The sequence below is a fragment of the Homarus americanus genome, unplaced genomic scaffold (genome assembly GCF_018991925.1).
Source record: "Homarus americanus isolate GMGI-L3 unplaced genomic scaffold, GMGI_Hamer_2.0 scaffold18790, whole genome shotgun sequence".
Classification (NCBI taxonomy): domain Eukaryota; kingdom Metazoa; phylum Arthropoda; class Malacostraca; order Decapoda; family Nephropidae; genus Homarus; species Homarus americanus.
In genome coordinates, this window is record NW_024754399.1 from 163 (window position 1) to 6,465 (window position 6,303).

At 55.2% G+C, this 6,303-nt stretch overlaps 1 non-coding gene across 1 annotated transcript; it reads right to left on the minus strand.

Moving 5' to 3' along the window:
- Positions 1–4,259: 4,259 nt before the first annotated feature.
- Positions 4,260–4,426, minus strand: LOC121855785. Its single transcript, XR_006086849.1, has one exon. It is a non-coding gene; the product is annotated as a 5.8S ribosomal RNA (ribosomal RNA).
- Positions 4,427–6,303: the final 1,877 nt, after the last annotated feature.

The following is a 6,303-nucleotide window of genomic DNA, read 5'->3' on the forward strand; positions in this document are numbered from 1 at the left end:
CATTCAGAGCACTGGGCAGAAATCACATTGCGTCAACATCCATCAAAGACCATCGCAATGCTTTGTTTTAATTAGACAGTCGGATTCCCCTGGTCCGTGCCAGTTCTGAGTTGATCGCTGGGCGCCAGCCGAAGTGGGATTTTAGTGAACCGAACGGCCCCGCCTCACCCCGGCACCTCTTACTACAAGAGATTTGGAGGGACGGCGAACACCGCCGGAGAACACGCCTACGCAGCCTAGCGCGTTCCACGGAAGGGCCGGAGGTACGCCGGTCCGAGCTCGGTTTAGAGAGGCGCTAGGCCACCGCAGCGCGCCCCGCACGAGAGAGGAGCGCACATGTGCGACATCATCCCTCGCCGGACGAACCACGGCAGTTTGCCCTAACGTCCCTACCGTCACCTCGCCCAGTCCTGCGCCCGAACCCAGGCCCGCTTCCCCCACAGGCCCGACTGGCCTGATCCTCAGAGCCAATCCTTATCCCAAAGTTACGGATCTCATTTGCCGACTTCCCTTACCTACATTAGTCTATCGACCAGAGGCTGCTTACCTTGGAGACCAGATACGGTTATGGGTACGCACAGGCCGGGAAAAGCAGACGCCGCCGGAAACGAGTTCCGACAATGCTGCCTGGGATAACCACCCTCGCATTTTTCACGGACCGGCGGTGGCACTCGGGACGCGGCAAGAACCGCGGCTCTCTACGGCTAACCGTCTTACCAACGCCCTCTCTCTGAATGAGAGATTTCTAGGGCCACGGCGCCTTAAACAGAAAAGAGAACTCTTTCCCGGACCACCGCCAGTGGACGCGAGCTGGTTTCAGTTGCCAGGACCCTTCGCGGGCATGTAGCATTCCCCAAGGGCGCACACACACCCGCTAGGGTTCCAGGCCTGGTTACGGAATAAGTACCGTATTCCCTTTCGCCACTCATCCTTTGGCCTTTCACTTTGTTAGACTGTGTTATATAAGACCGAGGTAGATACATAGATAGAACCCCTACTTAGTTCTTCTTCTTCTCCTCTGCTCGTGTTGCATTTGCCTCGGGCGTGGATCAGGCCTTAGCCCTGGGCTTAGGAGCGACTAACCCATGTCCAACTGATGTTCACATGGAACCCTTCTCCGCTTCGGTCATCAAGGGAGTCTCTCTCGAGTATTTGCTACTACCACCAAGATCTGCACCAGTGGCGGCTCCAGGCCGGCCCACGCCGAAACCCTTCAGCGCTCACCACTGCGACCCTCCTACTCACCGGGGCTTCGAGACCTCGCCTTGAGAGCGAGGCCGGTAGTGCGCCCGGCGGTCGAGTATCAGGAGAATGCTTGAGCGCCATACCATTTTAAGGGCTAGTTGCTTCGGCAGGTGAGTTGTTACACACTCCTTAGCGGATTCCAACTTCCATGGCCACCGTCCTGCTGTCTATAGCAACCAACGCCTTTCAATGGGATCTGAATGAGCATTCATTTAGGCCCCTTAACTCGACGTTTGGTTCATCCCACAGCGCCAGTTCTGCTTACCAAAAGTGGCCCACTAGATACTCAGATTAGTCGCCGGAGCTTCATCCCTACAAGCAAGCTCGACATCTCACCCATTTAAAGTTTGAGAATAGGTTGAGGACGTTTCGTCCCCAAGACCTCTAATCATTCGCTTTACCGGATGAAATTCACCCTGCGAGTTCCAGCTATCCTGAGGGAAACTTCGGAGGGAACCAGCTACTAGATGATTCGATTAGTCTTTCGCCCCTATACCCAGCTCCGACGATCGATTTGCACGTCAGAATCGCTACGGACCTCCACCAGAGTTTCCTCTGGCTTCATCCTAGCCAGGCATAGTTCACCATCTTTCGGGTCCCAACGCCTTACTCATAGTGCCGACTGCCCTTGAGCCTGCCCGGTCGCGCCCTCCGCCGTTTACCCGACAGCCCGCTTCCGGGGCCGGACAGCCGCGGCGTCTTGGCGCGAAATCCCGAACCGCCCCCTCCCATGAGGAAATTAAACTTCGACCATCGCCCTGGCGACCTCCACCTACATAACGTCCAGAGACGGGAAAGTATCTCACCCGCTTGTCGCGCGGCGTCAGGCGAGGCCGCCAGGCAGCCAGTGGGGATCGGCCCAAAGGCGCGCGGGCTGTTGCAGCTGCTGACCATCCCTTTCATTTCGCCGCTGGGTTTAGTGAGCCCATTGACTTGCATGTTAGACTCAACGGTCCGTGTTTCAAGACAGATCGGTGGATCACCGACCTTTGCACACCGTAGAAACAAAACCGCCACCGAAGCGGCAACCGCCGCCTCTCTCGACGACCGTCGCAGGGGCAGCCAGGACACCGGTGGTTCCCCCCGTCGCGCGGGTCTCCCCCCCAGACGAGCTGCGAGAGAGTCGGCGGCGAGGTACCAGTCCGACCGGGCCTTCGACGTCCCCGGCAACGGGTCGCGGTGACCTACTACGAGGCGAAATACGCCCGCCGACGCCAGCGTGAGTGGGGGCGCGCCCAAACATTTTTGGGTCGCTCAATTACAACACCCCACCCAGCCGACAGCCGACGAGCTGAATCCCCTCAGTTCGACCTTCGAGTTTCCACCCGTTTGGCTCTTAACGGTTTCACGTACTCTTGAACTCTCTCTTCAAAGTTCTTTTCAACTTTCCCTCACGGTACTTGTTCGCTATCGGTCTCGTGGTCATATTTAGCCTTAGATGGAGTTTACCACCTGCTTTGGGCTGCACTTTCAAGCAACCCGACTCTACAGAGAGGCCCTTTCCGACCGTCCCATCTGTACCCTCACGGGCGCCGCCATACGGGCCTGTCACCCTCCATGGGCAGTGGCCGCTTTCAAGCTTGACTTAGACGGTATGGGACGGCGTGCTGGACCCTCTGAAACGCAACACCCCTCGTGCCCGAAGACATCGAGGTTATGCGCTGGGCTTTTCCCGGTTCAGTCGCCCTTACTAAGGGAATCCCTGTTGGTTTCTTTTCCTCCGCTTATTAATATGCTTAAATTTGGCGGGTAGCTCTCTCCTACTACGAGGTCGATCGTGGTCTCATCATCCTTAGGGGGAACATGTTCCCCAACCACGAAGCGGAAGACGCTCTGCCACCGACTTTCTTCACCACCGACATTACCACGTGCTGCTGCAAAAGACATACACAGGAAAGTTTGAGGGGCTTGTCGCGGGGGTACCAGCGGCCATGGCGCCGGCACTCCCACCCCTGACTCCGTTCCTTCTCAACGAGCAGCTTAGGTGCTCGGCAACATCAATAGTGGTAAATAGCCAATAGGAAAAGTGTTCCAGCAGAACATCTCTCGCAAAGTCATATACACAGTTTTAATGCATATACGCTCGTGTTCCGCCCTTACTCGGCCGCACCTTTGCCGCTTAAACTTTGACCTCTTTCCCCGTTCCCGCATGCCAAAGCAGTGGCACTTGTTTATCCGGAGAAAGAGAGCGAGAGTCGCAGTATTAATTGGCGTGAGCGGCCTTTCCGGCTGCAGAACTAGTGCTCTATCCCGGCGAGCGCCGTTATGAGCCGCAACACCGTCTTTAACGCGTTTAGAGAGAACTCCCCCTCCCTCCCTCCCAGGCCTGTCATGAGATAGACGTGGACTCGTGGCGAACTCTCAAAGAGAACGCCCACACCACGTCTGACCGTGGGAGAGGGTGGAGGAGCGCGTGAGGAAGAGCACGGCGTCACCCAAGCATTCTCGTCCCGACAAGAGCAATTGTCATCTCTCTGCCTGCGCCACTACATGGTAGAATGCGGGCCCAGGCGCACTCATCAATTTAGGTTCCACTGCAATGCATGCCAAGCACTCTTTTCGAGGTGATAGACGAAATTCCGGCGGGGCTTACTTAAAAGATATCCGACCCGGTTTCGTTTCCTCTTCGTGGGATGGAGTGCTTCTTCTCCGAGAGAGAAGGAGGAGGACGTGTGCCTCTTAGAACATGTGCAGCATCAGCCATGAGCGGCCGACGGCCATTCGTGTCTCTGTGGACAGCAGGCAAAAGAGCGCCTCCAGTTATTTGCGAGGGCGACAACTGTCGTCGGGACGGGACACACACACATGTGTGTGTGTGTGCCCGGCTTTGTTGTGGTTGAATGTGGGTGCGCCAAGTCCATGGACTTGCTAGTGATAGGCTTGTTTTTAAGGGCACGCCTCGCGCAAGGCGCGGGCGATTAAACCCCAAGGCGGAATCTCGGTTCGGGTTAGCCTCGTGTCGGGGAGACAGTCAGCAGGCACCGAACTCGCAGCAACCGATGGATGTATATTTCCGACCCTCGTAGAGGAGTGGCGGCGACAAGCTCATATGGCTGCCGCCGCCGCCGCAATATGCGTTCAACTTGTCGATGTATCTGGTATTCTTGCTATTCACATACCGACACGCAGTTTCCTGCGGTCTTCATCGACCCACGAGCCGAGTGATCCCCCGTTAAGAGTTGTGTATTTGCCATTTGGTCTTTTTGCGACTAACCATCACAGGTCGAGTCTCAATGAAAGGGTTTGACAGACATAGCCCAAGTTTGTGGTTTGGGTTTGGCCGGACGGCTTGTTGTTGTTTTTTGACACTTGAATTTCACTCTTTTTGGGTCAAGAGGCTTATTCGCCGGTAGTAAGGAACGGACGGGCAGCCGTCCAAAGCCCCGTCCGTCCTCCTCCTCCGGTCTTCGCGCTCTCGCCCGAGTGTGGTCCACCTACAGCGTGGTGGTACCTATTTTTGGTGCGGGGGCCGGGATTGTCCTCTTTCGCTGCTGGAGTTGCCAGAGCAGAGCCCGAGACCGCCCAAATCAGGAGAGTAGTAGTAGTTTTAAGAGCGCCCCGTTCTCTTTCTCTCTGTTAATGATCCTTCCGCAGGTTCACCTACGGAAACCTTGTTACGACTTTTACTTCCTCTAAATGATCAAGTTTGGACATCTTTCCGTCAGCTCGAGGCGACGACCCCAGAAAACCCTCGCGGGCAACGGGGCCGACAATCCAAGAGCGCCAGTCCGAAGGCCTCACTAAATCATTCAATCGGTAGTAGCGACGGGCGGTGTGTACAAAGGGCAGGGACGTAGTCAGCGCAAGCTGATGACTTGCACTTACTGGGAATTCCTCGTTCATGGGAAACAATTGCAAGCCCCAATCCCTATCAAGAAAGGCTTTGAACGGGTTACCCGCTCCTCTCGGAGAAAACTCGTTGATCCCTTCAGTGTAGCGGCGTCTTGCCCAGAACATCTAAGGGCATCACAGACCTGTTATTGCTCAATCTCGTGCGGCTAGAATTGCCGCTTATCCCTCTAAGAAGAAGTTGCGAACTGGACACCATTTTCTGGAGATCCGTCGACTACTTAGTAGGCCAGAGTCTCGTTCGTTATCGGAATTAACCAGACAAATCGCTCCACCAACTAAGAACGGCCATGCACCACCACCCACCGAATCGAGAAAGAGCTCTCAATCTGTCAATCCTTCCGGTGTCTGGGCCTGGTGAGGTTTCCCGTGTTGAGTCAAATTAAGCCGCAGGCTCCACTCCTGGTGGTGCCCTTCCGTCAATTCCTTTAAGTTTCAGCTTTGCAACCATACTTCCCCGGAACCCAAAGACTTTGGTTTCCCGGAAGCTGCCCGCCGGGTCATGGGAATAACGCCGGCGGATCGCTAGTTGGCATCGTTATGTAGAACTATATCTGATCGCCTTCGAACCTCTAACTTTCGTTCTTGATTAATGCTTTTCGCAGTAGTTCGTCTTGCGACGGTCCAAAATTTCACCTCTAGCGTCGCAATACGAATGCCCCCGCCTGTTCCGATTAGTCATTACCTCTGGTTCCGAAAACCAACAAAATAGAACCGAGGTCCTATTCCATTATTCCATGCATCACCATTCGGGCCATTCAAATAGCCTGCTCTGAGCACTCTAATTTTTTCAAATTAAACTCTCCGGCCACTCAGGACACTCGACAAAGAGCATCCCGTGCGAGCCGGCGGGGCGGCTGTTCGGAGCGTGCCAGTAAACACCGGGCGGTGCACCGTCAGTCCGGAACTGAGATCCAACTACGAGCTTTTTACCAACAACTTTAATATACGCTATTGGAGCTGGAATTACCGCGGCTGCTGGCACCAGACTTGCCCTCCAATGGATACTCGTTAAAGGATTTAAAGTGTACTCATTCCGATTGCGAGGCCTCGGATGAGACTCACATCGTTATTTTTCGTCACTACCTCCCCGTGCCGGGAGTGGGTAATTTGCGTGCCTGCTGCCTTCCTTAGATGTGGTAGCCGTTTCTCAGGCTCCCTCTCCGGAATCGAACCCTGATTCCCCGTTACCCGTTATAGCCATTGTAG